This window comes from Bombina bombina, chromosome 1, assembly GCF_027579735.1.
Source record: "Bombina bombina isolate aBomBom1 chromosome 1, aBomBom1.pri, whole genome shotgun sequence".
NCBI lineage: Eukaryota > Metazoa > Chordata > Amphibia > Anura > Bombinatoridae > Bombina > Bombina bombina.
In genome coordinates this window covers 690,896,204-690,912,915 of record NC_069499.1, presented here as the reverse complement: position 1 = coordinate 690,912,915, position 16,712 = coordinate 690,896,204, and positions in this window count along the sequence as shown.

Genomic DNA, 16,712 nt, shown 5'->3' with positions numbered 1-16,712 from the left:
ATTTCTTCTATGTTTTCCCTTTCTGTCTCTCCTCTTTGTTTTCTTCCAAATTGATCTATGAAAAAAAACAGTGTAAACTCCTATTGTGTGTATGTTTTTTGCACATTTAACCAAGCTGAAAGCAGGAAATCCATTTGTTTGAGAATCGCTGCTAAATTATTTTAGGCAGCCAATAGAATTCAAACACCAGAGTTTTGCATAGATATAATACAGAAAACATTTGTGACAAAAGCATGATTATTTATTTATAAGGTATAGCAGGCTAAGTTTTAGTTTAACATTATGGAGCAAAACAATTTTTTACCAGCATACAGCATAATTAATAGGCTAATTAACTATTTAATCAACTAATTAGTTAATTTTTGATTTGTGGTTACATCAAATTGTAATTTGTGGTTACATCAAATTTTAAATTCTCAGTAGATTATATTTTTTGTCCCTGCATATCATAATCTTAGCATTTTTATATAAATAAATAAAATGGGGCCTAAGTAAACACTATGAAATATATGTTAGTTGGTTTTATATAAAATGTTATACTAATGGGATCCAGATTGACAAACCAAATTGTTTTCAAACAACAAAATATTGTTTAGAATGCAAATTATTTTGAAAGCATTTTACTATTTTAATGATCAATTATAGTAACATTAAAACATGTTGGTCATTGTGAAGTACTAATTAATACCTAAATGCAAGAAAATTTTGAAATTTTAAAAGATAGCTTTCATTATCTATTTTTTTTTTTTTTTTTTTTTTAAAAGCTAATTTATTTTCCTTTGAACTTTAAGTTAAAATATCATCCCACAAATATAAATGTAGAAACATGAAATGACCGGCACTGAAGCAATGTGATGTTCATTATATCAGAGCTTTCCAAATGATTAAATGGTAGTTCTAAGTACAGTATGTTATTTTGCCATTGCCTGTGGTGTAGATTCTGTTTGATCTTTCAGAATGTTTTGTAACATCTTTTAGTTCATTTTCGTGTCTACTTTATGATGATCATAATCTTAATGCCAGTAGAGTAGTCCTAATACTATAATACATTTTAAATAATTCAGACTGTTAATATAAAAACTGTATAAGGAACAAGTTAACATTAGTATGACTGTGAAGAGTTATATAAAGTAATTAAGGTAGAAAAAATGTACCATTAAAGAGACTTAAAACTATTTTTATTATGCATATAAAAGAGTAGCAATTATACACGTTCAAATATTTTTCGCAATAAAAAGTGCTGTTACATTTGTTTACATTGATAATAAAACTAAGCAGAATTGCATGTTTAAATACAGGTGTGCGTTGCTTAAAGGGACACTGTACCCAAAAATTTTCTTTCGTGATTCAGATTGAGCATTAAATTTTAAGTAACTTTCTAATTTACTCCTATTATCAAATTTTCTTCATTCTCTTGGTATCTTTATTTGAAATGCAAGAATGTAAGTTTAGATGCCGGCCCATTTTTGGTGAACAACCTGGGTTGTCCTTGCTGATTGGTGGATAAATTCATCCACCAATAAAAAAGTGCTGTCCAGAGTACTGAAACCAAAAAAAAGCTTAGATGCCTTCTTTTTCAAATAATGATAGCAAGAGAACGAAGAAAAAGTTATAATAGGAGTAAATTAGAAAGTTGCTTAAAATTGCATGCTCTTTCTGAATTACAAAAGAAAAAATTTGGGTTCAGTGTCCCTTTAAAAGGACAGTAAAGTCCAAATTAAACTTTCATGATTCAGATAGGGCATGTCATTTTTTATTTTTTTATTTTAAACCAAACTTTACGGAAACATTTTGTTTGCGTACTATAAAGTAAATAACATACAATTCTGAGAGTCATGCATTGTCGTTGTCAGCACACAGATACTTAGATGAAAAAAGATACAGTATAAGTGTACAACAAAGGGACATATACATAAGGGATCTGTCTATTAGCCTACTTTTTAGGTCAAGTCTTCATAATGACCATAATTCTTTGTTATTTTGATCCCTGATATTAGCTTGTAATTTTAACTTTTTTTAACAGCTTTTTAGCAAACAAGGAAATACTATATATAAGGTTATCAAGGCAAGAAAGGGGAACATAGTGTTATAGTAAGATTCTGGGTGTCATTTGTAGGTGGAGAATCAGGGAAGGGAGGGATAATGGAATTGAAAAAAATTGTAAAAGGGGAAGTAGATAGTTTGGGCCCCATGTACTAAGCAGTCAGCGAGCTACCCGCAATAAATCTCGCGTCAAAACTCGCAAACTGATATGTACAAAGCCGTCAATTATGTTAAAACTTGCATCTTTAAAATTGCAAGCGTACTTATCCGCCAAACCTCGCTACCTCTCCATTTTTTACTGTAAGTAGACACATTTGACCACCAACTCGCCAAAAACGAATGCACTAAAAAATCTATTTGTCCGCTCGCGTCAATCTCCGCCCCCACCTCGTTATTTTTGCCTCGCCACCTTTTAGGTGGCGGGCAAGGTACAAAACAATAGGAAAGTCACTCTAGACGCCAGTCTAGACATATATAAAAGGCAGTAATATCAGCATTGTACTTACATTGGCTTGTACAATCCCTTATACATATATGCAACATCAATGATTACAGTATTTGGGGCCTAAATGGCCTATATAGATTCAGATACTGAAGCGTAAGAAGTCAGATAATGTTATTTTAAAGAAATATATATTGGAGACAATGACCTATCATAATTTTTTTTAAAAAAATGGTCAATTATGTTGTACATTTACCTCTTAAATTAATAATTAAATTTACCTCAATAAAGTGAGGATTCTTGGATTTTGAAGCGGTTTCAGATCCAGATGAAGCCATATCGAATTTGTAAATAAAGATCACAAAAAAGAGCGCTCTGTAATTACTCTCCAAAAATTTGGGAACAATAATAAAGTTGTTTAGAAAAGTTTTACATTTATAGGAGCAAAATTCTATTCCCGCGACTACTATGACGTTCATGACACCTTACATGTCACGTGTTAACAATTGGCCAGACAATTCAACTGAAAGTTAAGTACATCAGCTTAGTCGCGACGAGCGAGGCATCAAATTTATCAATATTCCGCCACTGCTCGCGGCGGGCTAGACATGTCTATTTATTGTGGGATTATTAGTACATAGCAACAGCGGACACCATTTCGCCCGCGGCGAGTAACGGCGAGTTTAGCCACGTCTAAAATGACGGATGAATTGACGGCTTAGTACATGGAGCCCTAAGTATGAGTTTCATTATGGAGGAATATTGTTCCAAATGGCCAGCATTGTCTCATGCGTATCAATCTTGTTGATTTTAAGGTAGTGATACTGTTCAAGAGATAAGAGGTTAGTAACTTGGGATTGCTATTCACTAATGGTAGGTAATTTTTGGGACTTTCAGTATTTAGGTATTAGTTTTTTTCTTCCCGTGAGCTTTATCAGTAACAGGGCTAGTTTAGCTGGGTCAGTGATTTTGGGCAAGTTGAGGTACAGGAGGACCTCAGGGGTATTAGGGATTATAAGTTTAATATATCAGACATACCACCTTATGTCTATGCCCAGAAACTGTGTAGTTTTGGGGATGACCACCAGATGTGAAGTAGGGACCCATTATTCCCACATCCCCTCCAGCACTTTGCGCTAACGGATGGGAAGCATCTATGGAGCCTTTCAGGTATTAAATACCAGCGGCAGTATAGCTTGAGTTGTACCTCCTGTACTGCAGCTGACACAGAGGATCGTTTTATTAGAGCAAAGGATTTAAGCCAGGACTTGTGGTTCACCTCAGTGTTTCGTTCCCTGTGCCATGCAGTAGTGTAGGTTAGGAGTGTTGTGTCCTGTGGTAATAGTAGGATCTTATATATCAAGGAAATCCATCTTTTTGGATGTGTCATCATGGTGCAAAGTTGTTCAAATGGGGTGAAGTTGTGTTTTTGTTTGTGGTGTGTGAGATAGTGAAGGAGTTGGTTATTTCGTAGCCATGAAGAGAATAGCTCCTCATTCTTGTCCTGCAACTGTTGTTTAGTGCCTATTTAGCCATTATCTATTGCATAGTGTAGTGTGCCTATCCTGAGGTTATAAGGCTGTCCCTTGCTTGACCCCAGCTGACTATAAGGGAGTTCAGGATTCTCGAATATCAGCAGCAGGTGTGAAGTTTTAGTGGAGATGTGAGTGTTAGAGGCCAAAGTTCTATCCCAGACTGTGAGGACTTTAGCAGAGAGGGTATTGAAGAATTGTTGGAAGGTGAAGGTTCGGGGGTATCCACACAAGTGTGCCTACATTTTTTATGCTGAATATTTGGCCATCAAGTGGGACCCACACTTTATGTTCAGTGTTATGTGCCCACTCTAGTAAGCATTGTAGCAGGATGGCATTCCAATATGCTGCTATATTTGGTAGTCCCAACCCCCTCTATCCCGCGGTTAGTATGCCCATACAGACGAATTGCTCTATGACTTTTTGTAGTTGAGATATGTAGCTCAGGGGGAGTGGTGTGGGGATAGTTTGTAATAAGTAGAGGATACGTGGAAGTGTGTTCATTTTAATAATTCCAATCCTGTCAAGCCACGAAAGGGGCTTATTTTTCCAGGATGAAAGGTCTTTAGTAATGCCATTCTTTAGTTTCAGGTAGTTGTATTTGAAAAGGTCCTGTTGGTTTACAGTAAGGTATGTGCCTAAATATTTTATTTTTGATGAGCTATTGTGATTTAGTAGTCTATGTGGAGTTTATGTATGTGACATTGTGGAGCACTAATGTTTAAAAGCTCTGATTTTGTCAGATTAAGGTGGAAATTGGAGATTCTCCCGTAAGCTTGTATCTCTTTGAGAAGTTCTGGGACGGATACGTCTATATTCGCAAGGGTGTACAGAATGCCGTCTGCATACAGCGCCTGTTTATGCTTCATGTCTCCAACTCTGATGCCTGTTATTTTACTGTTAGTTCTGACTTATTGCGCCAGGATCTCTATTGAAAGGGCAAATAGAAATGGAGACAAGGTGCCGTTGCTTATATAGAAAGGTTCAGACAAGGTATCATTAACCCTGACACATGCATTAGGAGACGAATAGTAGGCGAAAGTCATGTTAAGGAAAGAGTCTCCAATATTAATAACCTCCATCGCCCATCACAAGAAGAGCCAGTCCATTCTATCAAAGGCCTTCTCTGCATCAGTAGCGAAGAGGGCCATTTGAATTTTCTTCAGTTTTGCATTCTATCATTAACTGGAGAACTTTGGTGGTGTTGTCCCTGGCCTCCCTGTCGGGGACAAAACCTACTTGGTCTGTGGATATCTGGGAGGTGTTTTTTAAGTCGATTTGCTAATATTTTTGCCAATACTTTTATATCTGTGTTTAGAAGGGAGTTGGGTCTAACAATTTCTGGCTTAGTTGCAGGTTTACCGGACTTTGTTATTATTGCTATATGCGTTTCTAGCATACATTTAGAGAGAAGCAGATTTTCATGAAGGTCGTTAAGTAGTTTAACTAAGGAGGGGGTTAGCTCCAGAAGGAAAGTCTTTAAATATTTAGGAGTAAACCCATTGGGGCCTGGACATCTTTTTTTGCTATGGACATCTCCTCTATGGTTATCGGAGTGTCTAAGGACTCTGTGGCCTTTTTGTCCAGAGTGAGAAATCCTATGTTTTTGATATAATTGTCAATGAGAGATCTTTTGGATGTGTCTAGAGCCTATTGCGAGGCTGCATTTGTGCCTTTTGTTAGGTTGTATAGGGAGACGTAGTAAGAACTAAAAGCATTTGCTATCTGTTTGCAACTTTTTAAAACTGCTCCATCAGGCATCTTAATGTAGTGTATATATGATTTTAATTGTGTTCTGTGGATTGCCCTACCTAAAATTTTCCCAGGTTTGTTGTGTCTTTCATAGTATTGTTGCTTTAGTATCATAGTTTAGCGTTGGTGCATCTCTAATATGTGCTGTTTGAGGTCTTGTCTGGCTTGTGTTAGTGAGGAAAGGAAAGAGGCATCTGAGGGATTCTGCTTATGTTGTGACTCAAGCGAGGCTATGCTATTCAGTAAGTGGGTATGTTTTTCTCGATATAATTTTAAAAGTCTGGAGTGGTGTTTGATCATTTCCTTGTGCAAAACGCACTTGTGACCCTCCCAAACAATTGATGTTCAAGTATTTGGTGGGGTATTGATTTGAAAATATTCAGTCAGTGAATATAATAGTTCTGTCTGTATTAAGTGGTTGTCTAAAAGAGTGTCATCCAGTTGCCACACGTAAGATGTAATCGAGATGACTGGCCAGAGGATGGAGCAAGTTACTGGTGCATGGTCTGACCACGTAATGGAGCCTATGTCACATGAGGCCGTCATAGTGAGTCAGTAAATATGTAATCAATTGTGGAGTATTTGTTGTGTGGTGTGGAATAGAAAGTGTTATCTCTGTGAGACGGTTAGAGAGTTCTCCATACGTCATGAAGGGTGAGTTTGGTAAGGGTGGATTTAATGGTTTTGGTTATGTAACCTGGATACTGGTAGTACCGGAGGAGGAATCTACAGAGGGGTTTAAAGGGATGTTGAAATCTCCTGCACGGAACACTGTACCTTTGGCATGTTCTAATATGAGATTGGGAACCATTTTAACACAGTTATGTTGTTTCTGATTCTGTGTGTATATGGAAGTCCGTACAATGTGTATCTGAGTAACAAGTAGCGACCTTCAGGATCCTTTTCGATGTGAGTGGTGTGCAAGGGGACAGACTTTTGTATAAGCACACCCACTACATGCTTCTTGAAGGGACCAGAGGCAAAGTGTGCTGTGGGGTATACAATTTTGTGCCATTTGGGTTCCTGTCCCTTTTTAAAGGTCATCGTGAGGAGAAAAAAAAAAAGAAGGGGGAAGGTGGCAGGTGGCGGATTAGAGGAAGTGGTATAGAAGGGTGGGTTAGTTAGATGAAGGGAAAGTGGGATGGTTTTAGTGTTGAGGAGAAGTAGAGAGAGAAGGAGGGTAGATGTAAGTAAGCAGCACTCAGATTAGTGCTGCAGTTAGAGTTGTATAACAATTACACAAGTGTAAAGGACCTGTGGGTCTAACAACATGGTAGCTAAAAACAAGGGGTTGTAACCCCATGGCAAACATAACTATCTTTTATGTATAATATTATTATGCCAGTGGCACTCGGCACAATATGATAATGACGGCATACTGGGAGGGGAGGGGGTTGGGGGAGTGTTTAGGAGTTAAAGGACCAGTCAACACTGTAGATTTGCATAATCAAAAAATGCAAGATAACAAGACAATGCAATAGCACTTAGTCTGAACTTCGAATGAGTAGTAGATTTTTTTTTCTGACAATTTTAAAAGTTATGATCCACAAATGATTTTGAAGAAACAGCACACCTTTGCTTTTTCAGTGGGGCACGGAACAAAAAAAGGACTTGCCATGTCCCAGTCAATCCAGATTCAAAGAGTATTCCAGCCACCAAGTTTTCTTAAAAGACCTTTATTTCACATAGGGTCCAAAACAAACAGTTATGTTTAAAAGTTATGTCTTTTTCCACTCCCCCTGTACCATGTGACAGCCATCAGCCAATCACAAATGTATACACGTACCATATGATCGCAATCAGTTATTCACAAATGCATACACACTTATTCTTGCACATGCTCAGTAGGAGCTGGTGACTCAAAAAGTTTAAATATAAAAAGACGGTGCACATTTTGTTAATGGAAGTAAATTAGAAAGTTGTTTAAAATTGCATGCTCTATCTGAATAATGACAGTTTAATTTTGATTGAGTGTCCCTTTAATGCTGTTAATGGGGGAGGATGGAGGAGGGGGGAAAGGCGGGGCTTGCCGAACCTTGGTTGTTAGGGGAAGTGAATGTATAAGGTAAGGGAGAGGGAGATGTATCCCTGCGAACCTGTGTAAGGGTCCATAGCTATTGTTAGGGGATTGAGTTTATTACACCAGCATAGTGATGTTGCTGTGCCCAAAGCAAACGATACAATAGATTAAGCTAACATAAAGTACAACTAGATATAAAACATAACAATAGATGTTTACCAAACAGTAATACAAACAAAATAATTCAGCGTGAGAGCACTGAGTATGGGAAAGGCAGACGCCTAACAAGGGGCCTACAGTCTTTGTGTTTCAATGCTAGGTAACCATTTCTGAAAAAGGATACAAGATATCTTCAAATATATTTTGTGTATGTTATTTGTTTTTCTGTCATTGGCCTGCATCAACACTGGAGGGCTGAGGAGTGGTAGTTGAGTTGGATATATTGGAGTCTCCAGTAATTGAAGCTTGTGGAAGTGTGGTGTGGATGGAAAGTTCTGAGTAGAATAAATTCAGATCCCCCTCAGGCCTGTATATGACTGTTCTGTTGCCATGTGTGGCAATTATTAAAACTGGGAATCCCCAGCGATAAGAGATCCTATTTGAGCAGAAGTTTGAGGTCATGTGGGTTGTTGTTTTTTTTTGTAACGTTGTCAGAGACAACTAAGAGAAAAGGTGTATTTCCACACCAGCGTGATGGATTGGGTGTTTGGCCCTAGCACATTTGAGGAGTTCTTCTTTGTCCCAATAGTTTAGAAATTTAACAATTATGTCATGAGGGGGGCCATAGGTGGTGGTTTAGGCCTTAGTGCCCTGTGGGCCCACTCCATGAGGATTTCAGGTGAAGACGGGGTACCCTTAATCGTGCAGAATAAGTCTTGCAGGTATCCCTCTATCGCAGGAGGGAGGACAGTTTCAGTTACACCTCTGAGAAGTAAATTATTTTGACGGCCCCGGTTGTCAAAGTCTTCCAACTTGTCAGTGAGGGACTGTATTATTTCAGTGTGAGAGTGTAAATCATTAGTATGTTGCTCTACAGTAGTGCAGGCAGCTGCTTGCTTAGATTCCACTTGCATCGCTCTGTTGTCAAGGGCGCCAAGGTCTATACGAAGATAGCTAAAAAGCCTGCGCATTTAATGCAGGACATTTTTAATGTCATCTTTTGATGAAAGGTGTTGTAGGTCCTCTTTGGTTATATAATGCAGCTGCTGTTGAGCTGGTTGTTGGACTTGGGGTGCAGGGTTCTGTTAGCGGGTAGCCATCTTTTCTTTTGATAGGTCCTGAGAAGTGTTATTCTGTCTTAGGTATTGATTCAGTAAACTGGAGGAAGAGTTCTTTTCAACCTTGCCCTGCTTTTTGTTAGATATTACACTGTGGGGCACCTCATAGACGAAGTACGATATTCAGATGTGACACTGGGAGCCTGTCAGCCTTGCTCGACTTATGATGGCCAGAGTGTGATGTACTTACAGGTTATAGAAAGCCAGTAGCTGTAGGGGGTGGCCATGCTTTATAGTTGATCACTTTCTATATGATCAGTGTAACCATGCAGGACAGGTCCATAGAGTCTGCAGTGCTGGGCATTTAATGCACACGTGGATGGGTCTCTCAGGGCTACCTATTCATAGTATATCTGGCTGACACATACAGATTGTATACAATCTGTTTATCTGTCCTGTGTGTGAGAGGCCTGAAAAGTAGGTTGTTGGGCAAGTTAGGTAGTGAATATATGCTAATAGTACTAATATCTGAGTGCAACCCTTGTGTGACTTATAGTAGCAGCAGTGGCGGCTGGTGAATTTTGAAGATGGGGGTGCACTAGACCACACCCCTTGAAATGAGGCCCCGCCCCTTTAATGAGAAACTATGTATATTTGATACACACTTCACACACTTACACAAACAAACTGCATACATACTGTACACACTACATACATATACACATTACACAAGCATACATACTGTACACACTACATACATATACACATTACACAAGCATACATACATACACACTACACACACACACAGACTACATACTTTCTTGTAATGCATTTCCTATTGAATATAATATAAAAGCTTTGACGTGACATTATATTAAACAATATAATTGTCAGTCTCAATGCAAATGATTAAATATTAGCTTTGGTGGAAACATGTTTTAGTACGTTAATAATGTATGTGCTGACTTGGTGATAAACTTCTAAAAATGTTCTTGCAGGCAGTATGGTGGTAGCCATATAGGAATTGTAGTTAAAGGGACAGTCTACACTAAAATTGTTATTGTTTAAAAAGATAGATAATGCCTTTACTACCCATTCCCTGGCTTTGCACAACCAACATTGTTATATTAATGTACTTTTATATATGTGATTATGGAGCTGTCAGATGATGCACACATACAAGGTAATCACAGAGGTAAAAAGTGTATTAATATAAGTGTTTGGTTGTGCAAGACTGAGGGATGGGTAATAAAGGGATTATCTTTATAAACAATAAAAATTATATTGTAGACTGTCCCTTTAAATCTAGGATAGGCATATCAAAGATCTGGTATTCATATGTACATGAGAGGTATAACAGCATTAATAAAGCTTCTGAATGATAATGGGAGTAATCTGATGTTTTTATTACCCCATGCAACCATCCCAGCTCACCTTAAAGGGACATGAAACCCAAAATGTTTCTGTCATGATTCAGATAGAGAATACAATTTTAAACAACTTTCTAATTTACTTCTATTATCTAATTTGTTTCATTCCCTTGGTATCATTTGTTGAAGGAGCAGCAATGCACTAATGGTTTCTAACTGAACACATAGGTGATATATATATGCAGCCAGCTAGAACCTAGGTTCTCTGCTGCTCCTGAACTTGCCTAGATAAACCTTTCAGCAAAGGATAACAAGAGAAGGAATCAAATTAGATAATAGAACTAAATTGGAAAGTTGTTTAAAATTGTATTCTCTATCTGAATCATGAAAGAGAAGCAGGGTGAATGCCAAGCTAAAAGAAACATAGCTTATTAAAACCATTAGAAAACAGGCAGATATATGCATAGAAAATGGAGGTTGTGAAAGGAGAAATATTTATCTTACATTTTAAGATGACATCATATATATATTTTTAATAACACAAAATAAGTACAATGCAGAATTTCAATATGCAAAATTAAAGAGCTTTAGTACTAGCAGAGTAACTGTTATAAAAGCTTCAAGTCACACTGGGGGAGGGAGATTAGGTTTTAAAAATATGTTAGTGATTTACATGTATACAGCTCACACAGCACACACAGGGTCAGGGATTTCCATCTCACTCACTTGTATTTGCAGCCAGCTAGCCCCTTTTTATCGCTGTAGTCTTACATACATAACCATTAAACAGATCTGACCCCCTCACCTAACCCCTGTACATGGCTTGTGTAGTAAAAACAAACAGTGGAGTCACAAGGCTGTAAAACTGTCAATCAAAAGCCTCCTGGATCCTCCGGTGCAGCCATTATCTATTTTTTTACTCTACATCAGCCAGCCTCCCTCACAGTGTGCTGCCTGTGTTTGTGACACTGCCTGCCTGTTAGTATGACAACAGAGCAGTGTCATAGTGCAAACAGTGTGCAGATAACATTCCTCCCAGTCCCTTTTACCACTGACACAGCCACCGTACCTTAGTAATCCAGTTGGGTCACAGAAGGATCAAGGATGGTGTATCTGCTGCTATTGTTAGGGCTGCAGGATTTGCCTGTCCTCTGCTGCTTCTCAACCAGTCCCCACCAACACATGGCACATGTCCCCATGCTGGATGAACAGCAATTTTCATTCCTCATTTCCTCCTCACAGCACACTGTGCGCACCCGCAGTCAGTCACCTCAAAGAGAGTGGGTGGAGGCGGAGCTGGACTCTGGAGCTGACTGATCATCACGTGATCAGTGATGACGTATCCAGACCAGCTTAACACCACCTCACTGGCTCGTGAGCACAGGCTGAACTGTGCGATTAAGCCAGTATAGGGATGGGGTGGAGAGTGGGAGTGGTCTGCATGAAAATATACAGGCAGCTAATGAGACAGGCATGTAGGCTCTACCGCACGTGCGGTTAAATTAAAAAAAAAAACAGTGGAATTGTGGAAACATTAAAAATATATAAATTAACAACAAAAAACAGTTTTGCTTTAACTTTTTTTGGGGGTATAAATTAAATATAATTTTTCCAATAGGGGGGCTATTGGAAAAATTATATTTTCTTCAGAATTTGTTTTTCTTCTCTTCTTCTGAATGGGGGTTCACATCTGAATGGGGGTTCACGTGCGAATGTGAACAAATGGAGGAGCCTCCACTGAGTAGCAGGCTTAAAGGGACACTCAATCAAAATTAAACTTTCATTATTCAGATAGCGCATGCCATATTTAAACAACTTTCCAATTTAATTCCATTAACTAAATGTGCACAGTCTTTTTATATTTAAACTTTTTGAGTCACCAGCTCCTACTGAGCATGTGCAAGAATAAGTGTGTATGCATCTGTGAATGGCTGATGGCTGTCACATGGTACATGTATGCATTTGTGATTGGGTGATGGCTGTCACATGGTACAGGGGGAGTGGAAAAAGTCATAACTTTTAACATTGTCAGAAAAAAAATCTACTCATTTGAAGTTCAGACTAAGTGCTATTGCATTGTCTTGTTATCTTGCATTTGTTGATTATGCAAATCTACTTTGTTGACTGGTACATTCTTTGAAATAGGACGTTACGTGATTTGGACGTTGTGCGAAAACCATACTAGACAGTACTGTATACGTACTTATCAGAGATAAATGGGATACTGGATTAATCAGAAAAATAATGTAACATGCTGTATACTATACATAGGTTAAATATGTCATTTGTACTTACCACAATTGGAGCTTGCAGGACTATCGTAGAGTTGGTTGAGTCTTGAGTCTGGTGCTGGTACAGTTCTGTACTATACAAGATACTGAACTTACACTGCTGCTGCTATCACTAGAACTGGTTTTGCTGTGTTTGGGAGCCATTATTCACTTGATGGTACTGTATTTACACAGAGATAACTACGTCTGCTACATCCTGTTCTCCCATCAGGATTTCTAAACTCTGTTATAACATTATGGTATCACGGATGGGGACGTTGTGCTAACGGTCATTAATCAGCCCATACCTGTATAACTCATCCCTAAGACAGATTAGTCAGTAAGTGAAAAGGAACACACTTCTGATAACATGAAAACAGTAAACTGTAATTAATATTTTAAAAATACTTTAAAGAAATATTAAATTCCAAAAAGTATATCAAGCATATGAAAAAAAGCATTTAAACATAGTTTTCTTGCATGAAAGGTGTTAAAGGGAAACTGAACCCAATTTTTATGATTCAGAAAGAGCATGAAATTTTAATCAACTTTCTAATTTACTCCTATTATCAATTTTTCTTCGTTCTCTTGCTATCTTTATTTGAAAAGCAGGAATGTAAATCTTAGCAGACAGCCCATTTTAGGTTCAGCCCCATGGATAGCACTTGCTTATTGGAGGCATACATCTACCCATCAATAAGCAAGCATAACCCAGGTTCTCAACCAAAAATGGGCCGGCTCCTGTGCATCACATTCCTGCTTTTTAAATAAAGATAGAAGGAGAACGAAGAAAAATTGATAATAGGAGAAAATTAGAACGTTGCTTAAAATTGCATGCATTGAGGCCCATTTATCAAGCTCCTGTATGGAGCTTGTGGACCCGTGTTTCTGGCGAGTCTTCAGACTCTCCAGAAACAGCAGTTGTGAAGCAGCGGTCTAAAGACCACTGCTCCATAACCCTGTCCATCTGCTCTGAGCAGCCGGATAGGAATCGATCGGGTTGATTGACACCTCCCTGCTGGCGGCCAATTGGCCGCGAGTCTGCAGGGGGCGGCGTTGCACCAGCAGCTCTTGTGAGCTGCTGCTGCAATGCTGAATACGGAGAGCGTATTGCTCTCCGCATTCAGCGAGGTCTTGCGGACCTGATCCGCACTGTCTGATCAGGTCCGCAAGACCTTTGATACATAGGCTTCTCTATCTGAATCATGAAAGAAAAAGTTGGGGTTTAGTGTCCCTTTAAGTGAAAGCTGTTTATTTTTATTTTGACACAAACAGGAAGTGCACAATTGGCCTATGGGGTAGAAGTGGACAGGGACGCCCACAAGCATTAGAACAAAGAGGCCTAGATTACAAGTAGAGCACAAAATACAAACTGTAGGAAGCATTGATACTGTTGATTTCCAATATATTGTGCATTAAAAGTGCTTGCATTTTTGCATTGCTATTGCAAGTGAATGGCTAATATTTATTTTATTTCTATCATCTTGCCCATGTTTTAGGATAATGCACAAATAAAAGTAAAATGTTATTATATTATGTGTTGGTAATGCTAGATGTGTACTCTCTTTTTTTCAGTGTCTGCACTGAAGATTTTGTCATTTATATCAATGTCTAATTGAAAACTGTTGTTGAAACAATATATGTATAATAGTTTTAGTTTTCAACTGTTTCAACAGCCCTTCCAAAATGCTGTATCAGGTTATACAAGGTTTGGACTGTATAAGGTGAATAGAAAAAACACAATATTTTTTGCTAATCTTACTATCTATGCAAAAAACAAAACGTTTTAATTGACTTAGGTGAGGAAATATCCATTACAAATCATTGATTACTATTACTGAAATAGATACAATACATGTTGTAGGTTAACATAAAAGTTGCGTGGTCAATTTTTTGTAAAAATAAACTTTATTGAACTTATAAATTTGTTACAAAATATATATAACAGCTGAACATTTAAATGGTAGCAGATAAAATGACTGCCATGCTTTGGGAAATGGAGTCCTAATGAGCAGGAACAGTTGAAAGTCTTGTGTTAACCCTTGTCAGCAATGACTGCAACACATTTCACAACAAACGTTTTTTGACAGACAACTTTTTTTTAACTTCTTTACTTGTTAAAATATAATTTTTAAATTCATACCAAAGGTAATATTAGTACATGTGATAAATAGAGCAATCCCAGGTAAGATTACTAGATGTAATTTAATCTATCCTATAATCAGGAAAATGACAGATAGTATTATCACTGCATATGATGTAGCAGCTAAATTCATATATCACAATAACGAGACTGCTCCAGAGACTAGTTAAGGATAGAGGGCATTAGTTCTCTGGTGAAATAAATCTCTTTTTTTTTTTTTCTTTTTTTTTTGCAGAAATTCGAGGTTGCTCATTTTCATTTACTTTTAAAGCCTTTGAATAGGATTAAGTCACAGAGATGGCTTAAAGCCAAAGTCCTCAAAGAAGAAAATGCTAATATGAAAAAGACAACTTTTCATAGATGGATCTAAAGCTGAGACAGTTTATTGAAAAGTAACCTGAAAGTCTATGACTCTCTCCTTTAACACAATACACACATATTGCATCAAGACGATTTCAGTGCCCTGTAAAATCCTATTAACTTTAAAGCAGCTTTTAAAAATACAGGGAATAATGCAAGAAAGTAAATATGTGTTTTATATATAACTAGTCCTAAAGCCCGTTGACACGGGCCGTGTTATTCCCATTCTTATTCCCATTCTCTCTCCCATTCCCATTCTCTCTCCCATTCTCTCTCTCCCATTCTCTCTCATTCTCTCTCTCTCATTCTCTCTCTCCCATTCTCTCTCCCTCTCTCCCATTCTCTCTCCCTCTCTCCCATTCTCTCTCCCTCTCTCCCATTCTCTCTCCCATTCTCTCTCTCCCATTCTCTCTCTCCCATTCTCTCTCTCCCATTCTCTCTCTCCCATTCTCTCTCTCCCTCTCTCTCTCTCTCCCATTCTCTCTCTCCCATTCTCTCTCTCTCTCTCTCTCTCTCTCTCTCTCTCCCTCTCTCTCATTCTCTCTCCCTCTCTCCCATTCTCTCTCCCTCTCTCCCATTCTCTCTCCCATTCTCTCTCTCTCTCTCCCTCTCTCCCATTCTCTCTCTCCCATTCTCTCTCTCCCATTCTCTCTCCCATTCTCTCTCTCCCATTCTCTCTCTCCCATTCTCTCTCTCCCATTCTCTCTCTCCCATTCTCTCTCTCTCTCTCTCTCTCTCTCTCTCTCTCTCTCTCTCTCTCTCTCTCTCTCTCTCTCTCTCCCTCTCTCCCATTATCTCTCCCTCTCTCCCATTCTCTCTCCCATTCTCTCTCTCTCTCTCCCTCTCTCCCATTCTCTCTCTCCCATTCTCTCTCTCCCATTCTCTCTCTCCCATTCTCTCTCTCCCATTCTCTCTCTCTCTCTCTCTCTCTCTCTCTCTCTCTCTCTCTCCCTCTCTCTCATTCTCTCTCCCTCTCTCCCATTCTCTCTCCCTCTCTCCCATTCTCTCTCTCCCATTCTCTCTCTCCCATTCTCTCTCTCTCTCCCTCTCTCTCATTCTCTCTCCCTCTCTCCCATTCTCTCTCCCTCTCTCCCATTCTCTCTCCCATTCTCTCTCTCTCTCTCCCTCTCTCCCATTCTCTCTCTCCCATTCTCTCTCTCCCATTCTCTCTCTCCCATTCTCTCTCTCCCATTCTCTCTCTCTCTCTCTCTCTCTCTCTCTCTCTCTCTCTCTCTCTCTCTCTCCCTCTCTCTCATTCTCTCTCCCTCTCTCCCATTCTCTCTCCCTCTCTCCCATTCTCTCTCTCCCATTCTCTCTCTCCCATTCTCTCTCTCTCTCTCTCTCTCTCTCTCTCTCTCTCTCATTATATACAGTTTTTCTCGCCATTAAATGTACTTTCTAAAGATACCATTATTTTCATCATATCTTATGATTTACTATAAAACAAATTATAAAATATGAGGAAAAATGAAAAAAACACACTTTTTCTAACTTTGACCCCCAAAATCTGTTACACATCTACAACCACCAAAAAACACCCATGGTAAATAGTTTCTAAATTTT